General features: G+C 40.2%; 1 protein-coding gene and 21 non-coding genes across 22 annotated transcripts in view; 14 read left to right on the top strand and 8 right to left on the bottom strand.

The window, feature by feature from the left end:
* The window catches only part of LOC144735177 (carbonic anhydrase 2-like), a 527,023-nt gene that overhangs the window by 10,631 nt on the left and 502,144 nt on the right, over positions 1 to 14,248 (top strand). The window lies entirely within an intron of this gene.
* On the bottom strand, positions 174 to 255 carry TRNAS-GCU (transfer RNA serine (anticodon GCU)). Its single transcript has one exon. It is a non-coding gene; the product is annotated as a tRNA-Ser (tRNA).
* TRNAT-AGU (transfer RNA threonine (anticodon AGU)) lies at positions 398 to 470 on the top strand. Its single transcript has one exon. It is a non-coding gene; the product is annotated as a tRNA-Thr (tRNA).
* Positions 986 to 1,058, top strand: TRNAT-AGU (transfer RNA threonine (anticodon AGU)). Its single transcript has one exon. It is a non-coding gene; the product is annotated as a tRNA-Thr (tRNA).
* Positions 1,776 to 1,857, bottom strand: TRNAS-GCU (transfer RNA serine (anticodon GCU)). The gene has a single exon. It is a non-coding gene; the product is annotated as a tRNA-Ser (tRNA).
* Positions 2,000 to 2,072, top strand: TRNAT-AGU (transfer RNA threonine (anticodon AGU)). The gene has a single exon. It is a non-coding gene; the product is annotated as a tRNA-Thr (tRNA).
* Positions 2,791 to 2,872, bottom strand: TRNAS-GCU (transfer RNA serine (anticodon GCU)). The gene has a single exon. It is a non-coding gene; the product is annotated as a tRNA-Ser (tRNA).
* Positions 3,015 to 3,087, top strand: TRNAT-AGU (transfer RNA threonine (anticodon AGU)). The gene has a single exon. It is a non-coding gene; the product is annotated as a tRNA-Thr (tRNA).
* Positions 3,805 to 3,886, bottom strand: TRNAS-GCU (transfer RNA serine (anticodon GCU)). Its single transcript has one exon. It is a non-coding gene; the product is annotated as a tRNA-Ser (tRNA).
* On the top strand, positions 4,029 to 4,101 carry TRNAT-AGU (transfer RNA threonine (anticodon AGU)). The gene has a single exon. It is a non-coding gene; the product is annotated as a tRNA-Thr (tRNA).
* On the bottom strand, positions 4,820 to 4,901 carry TRNAS-GCU (transfer RNA serine (anticodon GCU)). The gene has a single exon. It is a non-coding gene; the product is annotated as a tRNA-Ser (tRNA).
* On the top strand, positions 5,044 to 5,116 carry TRNAT-AGU (transfer RNA threonine (anticodon AGU)). The gene has a single exon. It is a non-coding gene; the product is annotated as a tRNA-Thr (tRNA).
* Positions 5,632 to 5,704, top strand: TRNAT-AGU (transfer RNA threonine (anticodon AGU)). Its single transcript has one exon. It is a non-coding gene; the product is annotated as a tRNA-Thr (tRNA).
* TRNAS-GCU (transfer RNA serine (anticodon GCU)) lies at positions 6,421 to 6,502 on the bottom strand. The gene has a single exon. It is a non-coding gene; the product is annotated as a tRNA-Ser (tRNA).
* TRNAT-AGU (transfer RNA threonine (anticodon AGU)) lies at positions 6,645 to 6,717 on the top strand. Its single transcript has one exon. It is a non-coding gene; the product is annotated as a tRNA-Thr (tRNA).
* TRNAT-AGU (transfer RNA threonine (anticodon AGU)) lies at positions 7,233 to 7,305 on the top strand. The gene has a single exon. It is a non-coding gene; the product is annotated as a tRNA-Thr (tRNA).
* TRNAS-GCU (transfer RNA serine (anticodon GCU)) lies at positions 8,022 to 8,103 on the bottom strand. The gene has a single exon. It is a non-coding gene; the product is annotated as a tRNA-Ser (tRNA).
* Positions 8,246 to 8,318, top strand: TRNAT-AGU (transfer RNA threonine (anticodon AGU)). The gene has a single exon. It is a non-coding gene; the product is annotated as a tRNA-Thr (tRNA).
* Positions 8,833 to 8,906, top strand: TRNAT-AGU (transfer RNA threonine (anticodon AGU)). Its single transcript has one exon. It is a non-coding gene; the product is annotated as a tRNA-Thr (tRNA).
* On the bottom strand, positions 9,623 to 9,704 carry TRNAS-GCU (transfer RNA serine (anticodon GCU)). The gene has a single exon. It is a non-coding gene; the product is annotated as a tRNA-Ser (tRNA).
* TRNAT-AGU (transfer RNA threonine (anticodon AGU)) lies at positions 9,847 to 9,919 on the top strand. The gene has a single exon. It is a non-coding gene; the product is annotated as a tRNA-Thr (tRNA).
* On the top strand, positions 10,854 to 10,926 carry TRNAT-AGU (transfer RNA threonine (anticodon AGU)). The gene has a single exon. It is a non-coding gene; the product is annotated as a tRNA-Thr (tRNA).

Here is a 14,248-nt window from a genome sequence, read left to right as displayed (position 1 = left end):
TCACCTTCAGGATTCAGCAAAATCACATCTGAATTACGGTAATCATTTGATCAATCACAGTGCAGTGTAATTTCTCAGCATTTCATTTCTTAAAGGTGCTAAATTTGTTAAATAATCCCCGATCAGTGACATAAAAAATGGCTTCTCGAGATTTGACTCTAAAAAGAGCAAATCGACAAGGATGGGATTCGAACCCATGCGTGCAGAGCACAATGGATTAGCAGTCCATCGCCTTAACCACACGGCCACCTTGTCACATGTTGCCATGATTCATAACTAATCTCAAAAATATATTCGTTCTAGGCATCACATTTCTTGAATGCATCAACATTTTTATCGGAGTTTCTGTGAATTTGCCAGTGGGATTGGAAACTTAAGAAATTCCATAGAAGAATATGGCGCCATGGCTTAGTTGGTAAAGCGCCTGTCTAGTAAACAGGAGATCCTGGGTTCAAATCCCAGTGGTGCCTCATTGAGATATTTTATGGTATTATTCTGCATGAGTGCATTACGGGTTAATAATCCAAGTAACTTCCTGGTAATTGAGTTTGACTTCTATAGAAGTGTTAAGGAGACTTGTTTTTCCATCACAACATTAAATGGGTGCCAAGTTCAAATCCTGTGCTTGATTTATTTTTAGAAATTGAAAATGTAAGTTTTTGTTTTGGAACATAAACGTTTGCATTTCCCAATGCGACCGTTTTTTGAGATTTCCCAATTAATATTCAATATCCAAATATACATCTGTAAAGTAAACACGGCGATTGCAACTATGCATGTGGAGAACGTTGGATTAATAGTGTTTCACCTTCAGGATTCAGCCAACTCACATCTGAATTACGGTAATCGTTTGATCAATCTCAATGCAGTATAATTTTTCAGCATCACATTTCTTAAAGGTGCTAAATTTGTTAAAAAATCCCCAATCAGTGACAGAAAAAATGGCTTCTCTAGATTTCACTCTAAAGAAAGCAAATCGACATAGGGCGCCATGGCTTAGTTGGTAAAGCGCCTGTCTAGTAAACAGGAGATCCTGGGTTCAAATCCCAGTGGTGCCTCATTGAGATATTTATGGTATTATTCTGCATGAGTGCATTACGGGTTAATAATCCAAGTATTTTCCTGGTAATAGAGCTTGACTTCTATAGAAGTGTTAAGGAGACTTGTTCTTCCATCACAACATTAAATGGGTGCCAAGTTCAAATCCTGTGCTTGATATATTTTTAGAAATTGAAAATGTAAGTTTTTGTTTTGGAACATAAACGTTTGCATTTCCCAATGCAACCGTATTTTGAGATTTCGCAATTAATATTCAATATCCATATATATATATTGTGAAGTAAACAAGCCGATTGCAACTATTAATGTGGAGAACGATGGATTAACACGTTTTTTCGGAGTATGCAGGTAGGAACTTGGTTGGACAGCGCATTCGTGCGATCCGTGTAACCTGGTGCAAGCGGCGCGTCACGTGGTGCTGAGCCCGCCCGAAGCGCTCTATGAAATACAAATCGAGGGCGTGGCTATGCGCGACAGACATACAGACGGACAAATAATCCCTGGTGGGCAGTGTGGAACTGTTGTTCCTACCTGTAATAGCGTTTCACCTTCAGGATTCAGCAAAATCACATCTGAATTACGGTAATCGTTTGATCAATCACAGTGCAGTGTAATTTCTCAGCATTTCATTTCTTAAAGGTGCTAAATTTGTTAAATAATCCCCGATCAGTGACATAAAAATGGCTTCTCGAGATTTCACTCTAAAAAGAGCAAATCGACAAGGATGGGATTCGAACCCATGCGTGCAGAGCACAATGGATTAGCAGTCCATCGCCTTAACCACTCGGCCACCTTGTCACAGGTTGCCATGATTCATAACTAATCTCAAAAATATATTCGTTCTAGGCATCACATTTCTTGAATGCATCAACATTTTTATCGGAGTTTCTGTGAATTTGCCAGTGGGATTGGAAACTTAAGAAATTCCATAGAGGAATATGGCGCCATGGCTTAGTTGGTAAAGCGCCTGTCTAGTAAACAGGAGATCCTGGGTTCAAATCCCAGTGGTGCCTCATTGGGATATTTTATGGTATTATTCTGCATGAGTGCATTACGGGTTAATAATCCAAGTAACTTTCTGGTAATTGAGTTTGACTTCTATAGAAGTGTTAAGGAGACTTGTTTTTCCATCACAACATTAAATGGGTGCCAAGTTCAAATCCTGTGCTTGATTTATTTTTAGAAATTGAAAATGTAAGTTTTTTGTTTTGGAACATAAACGTTTGCATTTCCCAATGCGACCGTATTTTGAGATTTCCCAATTAATATTCAATATCCATATATACATCTGTAAAGTAAGCACGGCGATTAGAACTATGCATGTGGAGAACGATGGATTAACAAATTCCTTCGGAGTGGGCAGGTAGGAACTTGGTTGGACAGCGCATTCGTGCGATCCGTGTCACGTGGCGCAAGCGTCGCGTCACGTGGTGTTGAGCCCGCCCGAAGCGCTCTATGAAATACAAATCGAGGGCGTGGCTATGCGCGACAGACATACAGACGGACAAATAATCCCTGGTGGGCAGTGTGGAACTGTTGTTCCTACCTGTAATAGCGTTTCACCTTCAGGATTCAGCAAAATCACATCTGAATTACGGTAATCGTTTGATCAATCACAGTGCAGTGTAATTTCTCAGCATTTCATTTCTTAAAGGTGCTAAATTTGTTAAATAATCCCCGATCAGTGACATAAAAATGGCTTCTCGAGATTTCACTCTAAAAAGAGCAAATCGACAAGGATGGGATTCGAACCCATGCGTGCAGAGCACAATGGATTAGCAGTCCATCGCCTTAACCACTCGGCCACCTTGTCACAGGTTGCCATGATTCATAACTAATCTCAAAAATATATTCGTTCTAGGCATCACATTTCTTGAATGCATCAACATTTTTATCGGAGTTTCTGTGAATTTGCCAGTGGGATTGGAAACTTAAGAAATTCCATAGAGGAATATGGCGCCATGGCTTAGTTGGTAAAGCGCCTGTCTAGTAAACAGGAGATCCTGGGTTCAAATCCCAGTGGTGCCTCATTGGGATATTTTATGGTATTATTCTGCATGAGTGCATTACGGGTTAATAATCCAAGTAACTTTCTGGTAATTGAGTTTGACTTCTATAGAAGTGTTAAGGAGATTTGTTTTTCCATCACAACATTAAATGGGTGCCAAGTTCAAATCCTGTGCTTGATTTATTTTTAGAAATTGAAAATGTAAGTTTTTGTTTTGGAACATAAACGTTTGCATTTCCCAATGCGACCGTATTTTGAGATTTCCCAATTAATATTCAATATCCATATATACATCTGTAAAGTAAGCACGGCGATTAGAACTATGCATGTGGAGAACGATGGATTAACAAATTCCTTCGGAGTGGGCAGGTAGGAACTTGGTTGGACAGCGCATTCGTGCGATCCGTGTCACGTGGCGCAAGCGTCGCGTCACGTGGTGTTGAGCCCGCCCGAAGCATTCTATGAAATACAAATCGAGGGCGTGGCTATGCGCGACAGACATACAGACGGACAAATAATCCCTGGTGCGCAGTGTGGAACTGTTGTTTCTACCTGTAATAGCGTTTCACCTTCAGGATTCAGCAAAATCACATCTGAATGACGGTAATCGTTTGATCAATCACAGTGCAGTGTAATTTCTCAGCATTCCATTTCTTAAAGGTGCTAAATTTGTTAAATAATCCCCAATCAGTGACATAAAAATGGCTTCTCGAGATTTCACTCTTAAAAGAGCAAATCGACAAGGATGGGATTCGAACCCATGCGTGCAGAGCACAATGGATTAGCAGTCCATCGCCTTAACCACTCGGCCACCTTGTCACATGTTGCCATGATTCATAACTAATCTCAAAAATATATTCGTTCTAGGCATCACATTTCTTGAATGCATCAACATTTTTATCGGAGTTTCTGTGAATTTGCCAGTGGGATTGGAAACTTAAGAAATTCCATAGAGGAATATGGCGCCATGGCTTAGTTGGTAAAGCGCCTGTCTAGTAAACAGGAGATCCTGGGTTCAAATCCCAGTGGTGCCTCATTGAGATATTTTATGGTATTATTCTGCATGAGCGCATTACGGGTTAATAATCCAAGTAACTTCCTGGTAATTGAGTTTGACTTCTATAGAAGTGTTAAGGAGACTTGTTTTTCCATCACAACATTAAATGGGTGCCAAGTTCAAATCCTGTGCTTGATTTATTTTTAGAAATTGAAAATGTAAGTTTTTTGTTTTGGAACAAAAACGTTTGCATTTCCCAATGCGACCGTATTTTGAGATTTCCCAATTAATATTCAATATCCATATATATACTTGTGAAGTAAACAAGCCGATTGCAACTATTCATGTGGAGAACGATGGATTAACACGTTTTTTCGGAGTAGGCAGGTAGGAACTTGGTTGGACAGCGCATTCGTGCGATCCGTGTAACGTGGTGCAAGCGGCGCGTCACGTGATGCTGAGCCCACCCGAAGCGCTCTATGAAATACAAATCGAGGGCGTGGCTATGCGCGACAGACATACAGACGGACAAATAATCCCTGGTGGGCAGTGTGGAACTGTTGTTCCTACCTGTAATAGCGTTTCACCTTCAGGATTCAGCAAAATCACATCTGAATTACGGTAATCGTTTGATCAATCACAGTGCAGTGTAATTTCTCAGCATTTCATTTCTTAAAGGTGCTAAATTTGTTAAATAATCCCCGATCAGTGACATAAAAATGGCTTCTCGAGATTTCACTCTAAAAAGAGCAAATCGACAAGGATGGGATTCGAACCCATGCGTGCAGAGCACAATGGATTAGCAGTCCATCGCCTTAACCACTCGGCCACCTTGTCACAGGTTGCCATGATTCATAACTAATCTCAAAAATATATTCGTTCTAGGCATCACATTTCTTGAATGCATCAACATTTTTATCGGAGTTTCTGTGAATTTGCCAGTGGGATTGGAAACTTAAGAAAATCCATAGAGGAATATGGCGCCATGGCTTAGTTGGTAAAGCGCCTGTCTAGTAAACAGGAGATCCTGGGTTCAAATCCCAGTGGTGCCTCATTGAGATATTTTATGGTATTATTCTGCATGAGTGCATTACGGGTTAATAATCCAAGTAACTTTCTGGTAATTGAGTTTGACTTCTATAGAAGTGTTAAGGAGACTTGTTTTTCCATCACAACATTAAATGGGTGCCAAGTTCAAATCATGTGCTTGATTTATTTTTAGAAATTGAAAATGTAAGTTTTTTGTTTTGGAACATAAACGTTTGCATTTCCCAATGCGACCGTATTTTGAGATTTCCCAATTAATATTCAATATCCATATATACATCTGTAAAGTAAACACGGCGATTGCAACTATGCATGTGGAGAACGTTGGATTAATAGTGTTTCACCTTCAGGATTCAGCCAACTCACATCTGAATTACGGTAATCGTTTGATCAATCTCAATGCAGTATAATTTTTCAGCATCACATTTCTTAAAGGTGCTAAATTTGTTAAATAATCCCCAATCAGTGACAGAAAAAATGGCTTCTCTAGATTTCACTCTAAAAAAGCAAATCGACATAGGGCGCCATGGCTTAGTTGGTAAAGCGCCTGTCTAGTAAACAGGAGATCCTGGGTTCAAATCCCAGTGGTGCCTCATTGAGATATTTATGGTATTATTCTGCATGAGTGCATTATGGGTTAATAATCGAAGTAACTTCCTGGTAATAGAGCTTGACTTCTATAGAAGTGTTAAGGAGACTTGTTCTTCCATCACAACATTAAATGGGTGCCAAGTTCAAATCTTGTGCTTGATTTATTTTTAGAAATTGAAAATGTAAGTTTTTGTTTTGGAACATAAACGTTTGCATTTCCCAATGCGACCGTATTTTGAGATTTCCCAATTAATTTTCAATTTCCATATATATACTTGTGAAGTAAACAAGCCGATTGCAACTATTCATGTGGAGAACGATGGATTAACACGTTTTTTCGGAGTAGGCAGGTAGGAACTTGGTTGGACAGCGCATTCGTGCGATCCGTGTCACGTGGCGCAAGCGTCGCGTCACGTGGTGTTGAGCCCGCCCGAAGCATTCTATGAAATACAAATCGAGGGCGTGGCTATGCGCGACAGACATACAGACGGACAAATAATCCCTGGTGCGCAGTGTGGAACTGTTGTTTCTACCTGTAATAGCGTTTCACCTTCAGGATTCAGCAAAATCACATCTGAATGACGGTAATCGTTTGATCAATCACAGTGCAGTGTAATTTCTCAGCATTCCATTTCTTAAAGGTGCTAAATTTGTTAAATAATCCCCAATCAGTGACATAAAAATGGCTTCTCGAGATTTCACTCTTAAAAGAGCAAATCGACAAGGATGGGATTCGAACCCATGCGTGCAGAGCACAATGGATTAGCAGTCCATCGCCTTAACCACTCGGCCACCTTGTCACATGTTGCCATGATTCATAACTAATCTCAAAAATATATTCGTTCTAGGCATCACATTTCTTGAATGCATCAACATTTTTATCGGAGTTTCTGTGAATTTGCCAGTGGGATTGGAAACTTAAGAAATTCCATAGAGGAATATGGCGCCATGGCTTAGTTGGTAAAGCGCCTGTCTAGTAAACAGGAGATCCTGGGTTCAAATCCCAGTGGTGCCTCATTGAGAAATTTTATGGTATTATTCTGCATGAGCGCATTACGGGTTAATAATCCAAGTAACTTCCTGGTAATTGAGTTTGACTTCTATAGAAGTGTTAAGGAGACTTGTTTTTCCATCACAACATTAAATGGGTGCCAAGTTCAAATCCTGTGCTTGATTTATTTTTAGAAATTGAAAATGTAAGTTTTTTGTTTTGGAACAAAAACGTTTGCATTTCCCAATGCGACCGTATTTTGAGATTTCCCAATTAATATTCAATATCCATATATACATCTGTAAAGTAAACACGGCGATTGCAACTATGCATGTGGAGAACGTTGGATTAATAGTGTTTCACCTTCAGGATTCAGCCAACTCACATCTGAATTACGGTAATCGTTTGATCAATCTCAATGCAGTATAATTTTTCAGCATCACATTTCTTAAAGGTGCTAAATTTGTTAAATAATCCCCAATCAGTGACAGAAAAAATGGCTTCTCTAGATTTCACTCTAAAAAAGCAAATCGACATAGGGCGCCATGGCTTAGTTGGTAAAGCGCCTGTCTAGTAAACAGGAGATCCTGGGTTCAAATCCCAGTGGTGCCTCATTGAGATATTTGTGGTATTATTCTGCATGAGTGCATTATGGGTTAATAATCGAAGTAACTTCCTGGTAATAGAGCTTGACTTCTATTGAAGTGTTAAGGAGACTTGTTCTTCCATCACAACATTAAATGGGTGCCAAGTTCAAATCTTGTGCTTGATTTATTTTTAGAAATTGAAAATGTAAGTTTTTGTTTTGGAACATAAACGTTTGCATTTCCCAATGCGACCGTATTTTGAGATTTCCCAATTAATTTTCAATTTCCATATATATACTTGTGAAGTAAACAAGCCGATTGCAACTATTCATGTGGAGAACGATGGATTAACACGTTTTTTCGGAGTAGGCAGGTAGGAACTTGGTTGGACAGCGCATTCGTGCGATCCGTGTAACGTGGTGCAAGCGGCGCGTCACGTGATGCTGAGCCCACCCGAAGCGCTCTATGAAATACAAATCGAGGGCGTGGCTATGCGCGACAGACATACAGACGGACAAATAATCCCTGGTGGGCAGTGTGGAACTGTTGTTCCTACCTGTAATAGCGTTTCACCTTCAGGATTCAGCAAAATCACATCTGAATTACGGTAATCGTTTGATCAATCACAGTGCAGTGTAATTTCTCAGCATTTCATTTCTTAAAGGTGCTAAATTTGTTAAATAATCCCCGATCAGTGACATAAAAATGGCTTCTCGAGATTTCACTCTAAAAAGAGCAAATCGACAAGGATGGGATTCGAACCCATGCGTGCAGAGCACAATGGATTAGCAGTCCATCGCCTTACCCACTCGGCCACCTTGTCACAGGTTGCCATGATTCATAACTAATCTCAAAAATATATTCGTTCTAGGCATCACATTTCTTGAATGCATCAACATTTTTATCGGAGTTTCTGTGAATTTGCCAGTGGGATTGGAAACTTAAGAAATTCCATAGAGGAATATGGCGCCATGGCTTAGTTGGTAAAGCGCCTGTCTAGTAAACAGGAGATCCTGGGTTCAAATCCCAGTGGTGCCTCATTGAGATATTTTATGGTATTATTCTGCATGAGTGCATTACGGGTTAATAATCCAAGTAACTTGCTGGTAATTGAGTTTGACTTCTATAGAAGTGTTAAGGAGACTTGTTTTTCCATCACAACATTAAATGGGTGCCAAGTTCAAATCCTGTGCTTGATTTATTTTTAGAAATTGAAAATGTAAGTTTTTTGTTTTGGAACATAAACGTTTGCATTTCCCAATGCGACCTATTTTGAGATTTCCCAATTAATATTCAATATCCATATATACATCTGTAAAGTAAACACGGCGATTGCAACTATGCATGTGGAGAACGTTGGATTAATAGTGTTTCACCTTCAGGATTCAGCCAACTCACATCTGAATTACGGTAATCGTTTGATCAATCTCAATGCAGTATAATTTTTCAGCATCACATTTCTTAAAGGTGCTAAATTTGTTAAATAATCCCCAATCAGTGACAGAAAAAATGGCTTCTCTAGATTTCACTCTAAAAAAGCAAATCGACATAGGGCGCCATGGCTTAGTTGGTAAAGCGCCTGTCTAGTAAACTAGGAGATCCTGGGTTCAAATCCCAGTGGTGCCTCATTGAGATATTTATGGTATTATTCTGCATGAGTGCATTATGGGTTAATAATCGAAGTAACTTCCTGGTAATAGAGCTTGACTTCTATAGAAGTGTTAAGGAGACTTGTTCTTCCATCACAACATTAAATGGGTGCCAAGTTCAAATCTTGTGCTTGATTTATTTTTAGAAATTGAAAATGTAAGTTTTTGTTTTGGAACATAAACGTTTGCATTTCCCAATGCGACCGTATTTTGAGATTTCCCAATTAATTTTCAATTTCCATATATATACTTGTGAAGTAAACAAGCCGATTGCAACTATTCATGTGGAGAACGATGGATTAACACGTTTTTTCGGAGTAGGCAGGTAGGAACTTGGTTGGACAGCGCATTCGTGCGATCCGTGTAACGTGGTGCAAGCGGCGCGTCACGTGATGCTGAGCCCGTCCAAAGCGCTCTATGAAATACAAATCGAGGGCGTGGCTATGCGCGACAGACATACAGACGGACAAATAATCCCTGGTGGGCAGTGTGGAACTGTTGTTCCTACCTGTAATAGCGTTTCACCTTCAGGATTCAGCAAAATCACATCTGAATTACGGTAATCGTTTGATCAATCACAGTGCAGTGTAATTTCTCAGCATCACATTTCTTAAAGGTGCTAAATTTGTTAAATAATCCCCAATCAGTGACATAAAAATGGCTTCTCGAGATTTCACTCTTAAAAGAGCAAATCGACAAGGATGGGATTCGAACCCATGCGTGCAGAGCACAATGGATTAGCAGTCCATCGCCTTAACCACTCGGCCACCTTGTCACATGTTGCCATGATTCATAACTAATCTCAAAAATATATTCGTTCTAGGCATCACATTTCTTGAATGCATCAACATTTTTATCGGAGTTTCTGTGAATTTGCCAGTGGGATTGGAAACTTAAGAAATTCCATAGAGGAATATGGCGCCATGGCTTAGTTGGTAAAGCGCCTGTCTAGTAAACAGGAGATCCTGGGTTCAAATCCCAGTGGTGCCTCATTGAGATATTTATGGTATTATTCTGCATGAGCGCATTACGGGTTAATAATCCAAGTAACTTCCTGGTAATTGAGTTTGACTTCTATAGAAGTGTTAAGGAGACTTGTTGTTCCATCACAACATTAAATGGGTGCCAAGTTCAAATCCTGTGCTTGATTTATTTTTAGAAAATGTAAGTTTTTGTTTTGGAACATAAACGTTTGCATTTCCCAATGCGACATATTTTGAGATTTCGCAATTAATAATCAATATACAAACATATTCTTGTGAAGTAAACAAGCCGATTGCAACTATTCATGTGGAGAACGATGGATTAACACGTTCCTTCGGAGTGGGCAGGTAGGAACTTGGTTGGACAGCGCATTCGTGCGATCCGTGTCACGTGGCGCAACCGGCGCGTCACGTGGTGCTGAGCCCGCCTGAAGCGCTCTATGAAATACAAATCGAGGGCGTGGCTATGCGCGACAGACATACAGACGGACAAATAATCCCTGGTGGGCAGTGTGGAACTGTTGTTCCTACCTGTAATAGCGTTTCACCTTCAGGATTCAGCAAACTCACATCTGAATTACGGTAATCGTTTGATCAATCACAGTGCAGTGTAATTTCTCAGCATTCCATTTCTTAAAGGTGCTAAATTTGTTATATAATCCCCAATCATTGACATAAAAAATGGCTTCTCGAGATTTCACTCTAAAAAGAGCAAATCGACAAGGATCGGATTCGAACCCATGCGTGCAGAGCACAGTGGATTAGCACTCCATCGCCTTAACCACTCGGGCACCTTGTCACATGTTGCCATGATTCATAACTAATCTCAAAAATATATTCGTTCTAGGCATCACATTTCTTGAATGCATCAACATTTTTTTCGGAGTTTCTGTGAATTTGCCAGTGGGATTGGAAACTTAAGAAATTCCGTAGAGGAATATGGCGCCATGGCTTAGTTGGTAAAGCGCCTGTCTAGTAAACAGGCGATCCTGGGTTCAAATCCCAGTGGTGCCTCATTGAGATATTTTATGGTATTTTTCTGCATGAGTGCATTACGGGTTACTAATCCAAGTAACTACCTGGTAATTGAGTTTGACTTCTATAGAAGTGTTAAGGAGACTTGTTTTCCATCACAACATTAAATGGGTGCCAAGTTCAAATCCTCTGCATGATTTATTTTTAGAAATTGAAAATGTAAGTTTTTGTTTTGGAACATAAACCTTTGCATTTCCCAATGCGACCGTTTTTTAAGATTTCCCAATTAAGATGCCATATCCATATATATACTTGTGAAGTAAACAAGGCGATTGCAACTATTCATGTGGAGAACGATGGATTAACACGTTCCTTCGGAGTGGGCAGGTAGGAACTTTGTTGGACAGCACATTCGTGCGATCCGTGTCACGCGGCGCAAGCGGCGCGTCACGTGGTGCTGAGCCCGCCCGAAGCGCTCTATGAAATACAAATCGAGGGCGTGGAAAATTCGGAAATATGTCGTCTCCATAAAACACAATAAAACCAAGAAGATCCAAAGGAGTTTCTGGTAGAACTTTATTCCGGTTATTGAGCAGCATTTTGTAATCTCCAATTTCTGTGAAAAGTTCGTGGCCATTGATATCGGTGTCATAGAAATTTCCAAAATCTGTGCAATTTCGACGAATTGCATTGACATCTGTGTCGGATAGAAGAGTTTTGACGTCCAGCAGAAATCCAAATTTTGTGTTCAGGTCTTTTAGTCGTAAAAACCGTGTTGACATCTCCTGTTGAAGTCGATAAAATACGCTCTTCATAACGCGCACAATTTCTTCTTCTGCTGAAAGTCCTGCATCTCTTGCCAGTTCTCCTGGAATCTTCCGACGTCGCCTAATTCTTCTGTCCACATCGATCCCCCAGGCTGTGCATCTTGTTTTGGCGTTTTCTACAGCAACTTGGCTCAAATCATCACGAAGCTTGACAAATTCATGCTCCAAAGATTCAAGATCAGTTGCTGCTTCCTTGAAATTCATAGTAGGATCCTGTAAGCGCTTCTGAACACGATCAATTTTTCCAAATATGACATTCCAGAAATGTAATAAAACTATGAAGTTAAAATTTAATACGCATGCATGTAACTGTTCTGCATCACTTCTGGTTTCAGGCGTCATAGTTACGTCCTCCGATAATTTGTCTAGCAGCCCTACTAGTTCATCCAGTCCTTCATAGATAGCTTTAACAGCTTCTGATCGTGCACTCCAGCGTGTTCCAGACTCCCGCTTTACTGTGATGGGCACAGCTTTTTTTAACTCTTCGCAACGAATTGTTGAACGAGAGAAAAACAAATATATACTGTGCGGTGGCTAGGATTGTTTTCATGAGAATTTAGTTTTTCTGGCTTTCTCCACTTGTTGAAACCGTTTGTTAACTCAAACGAAGCTCGTGAGTTTGAACTCAATGATGTAAATAATAGACAACAGAAACAATAAGCAGCTTTATTGATTGGTGAATATAATAGCCACGAACGATTCACTTCCTCTCCGTTCGCTAGTCGGCGTTTATACCATGCTGATGTAATTGAACGTTCTCTGGATACTGATGATAGATTGTCTCTGTGCTGAAAATGCAAGTAATCATTTCATTGTGAAGAGGCTGTGATATTTTCGATAGCTTTGTCGTTTTATCATATTCTAAGTAGCCAACATCGTGAAACTTTAGTACAGCAGGAACAGCATCATAATGAGTATTTTCAGCTTCTCTAACAGAAGATTCTTCTATCTCATCTTCCCCGTTACTGTCAACAAGTTTATCATCATGTCGTAGTTTCCGCCACCAAAAAACACATGCCACTGACTAAGGCTGAAAGACTGCGCCTGTCTGTTGTTTGGGACGTTCTTCCATGTAAGTTCTTAATAGGCGTGCGTACCAAAATGTAATTACATTACATGTAGGCTGTGTGTGGCGGGATATATAACTTTTAGGTTGAGGTGTAGATTTGTGCAGTAGTTTCAGGCTGCCGCGCCCGTCACAATAAGGTATAATGTAACGTTGTAAGCCTCATTTTGGCGCCCCTTTACCTTGGCGCCCCGGGACATATGTACCCCCCTGCCCCCCCTCCCTAGCTACGCCTCTGGGTGAGGGTTAGGGTTTACGAAGCAGTTGAGGGTTAGGGTATAGAAAGCAGATTATGGTTAGTGTTTCCAAAAGCATATGAGGGTTAAGGTTTAGAGGGCAGTTGAGGGTTAGGGTTTAGTAAGCAGGTGAGGATTAGGAGTTAGAAGGCAGGAGAGGGTTAGGTTTTAGAAAGCAGTTGAGGGTTCGGATTTAGAAGGCAGGTGAAGATTAGCGTTTAGAAAGCAAGTGAGGGTTAGGGTTTAGAGAGCAGGTGACTTTTATTAGTTTTGATCCAGCTGGACAGGATTGGACACATCTTAGGCAACTTTTCACCCAAGAAAATGTAGGGCACAAAGTATTTCTTATCTAACTTTGAAACAATAACATATTCTTAGGTTTTTTCGGTAAAGTCACGTAGGTAGAAAATAATAAAATAAAATAATAATAAATGAAAATAAATCAATTAAATCACGACGTTTCGGAGGCAACACAAATCTCCATCTTCAGGTGGGACCGTCACAGCTAATTTTACTGTGTCAAGTGAGAAAGCTTCAAATCTAGAATTAAACAATAACATATTTAAGAATCACATTGAGGAAGACAAACAACATACTGTACTGTATAATTTTTTACTTGAAATATCATCAATGGTCCTCATACTATCCAGGGCACTCTCAGTGTTTCATTTTAAACACCCTGAGTAACGACTGAACGCCACGAGGAAAATATTTGCAATTTAAAAGCAGTAACTTTAATGCCATCGATCTGGGTGAGTACGAAAGGTAAAACAAAATCCATCAGATGATATTTATTTCATTGAAATTTTAATCTTATTGTATAAACAGGTCAGGGTTTAGAATGAGGGTTGAGGGTTAAGCCAGGCGAGGCTTTTTGGGTTTAAAACGTAGGCGTTCGGTGTTATGAAGGCAGGCAAGGGCAGAGTTATGAATGCATGCGAGGACGTGAACACACAAATGTATCACTGGTAGAAACCCACTGGTTCCACCAGCCCACAGGGGATTATTGTGTCCGTCCGTCCATCGTGCAGGGAGGGGCTGGGTGGGGAGGGGTGGGTGGGGAGGGACTGGGTGGGGAGGGTGGGGAGGGGCTGGGTGGGGAGGGGCTGGTCACCCCGTGGTGCCCTTATAAAATTCTAGATTTGAAGCTTTCGTGACTGCAAGGATTCATTGTATTAGGTTTTTTTCGGTAAAGTCACGTAGGTAAAAAATAAAATGAAAAATTACTAAAA

This window comes from Lampetra planeri, chromosome 54 (assembly GCF_965212315.1).
Source record: "Lampetra planeri chromosome 54, kcLamPlan1.2.h2, whole genome shotgun sequence".
Taxonomy (NCBI): domain Eukaryota; kingdom Metazoa; phylum Chordata; class Hyperoartia; order Petromyzontiformes; family Petromyzontidae; genus Lampetra; species Lampetra planeri.
The sequence above is the reverse complement of the archived record's forward strand: the minus strand, read 5'-3'. Positions and strand labels throughout refer to the sequence as shown.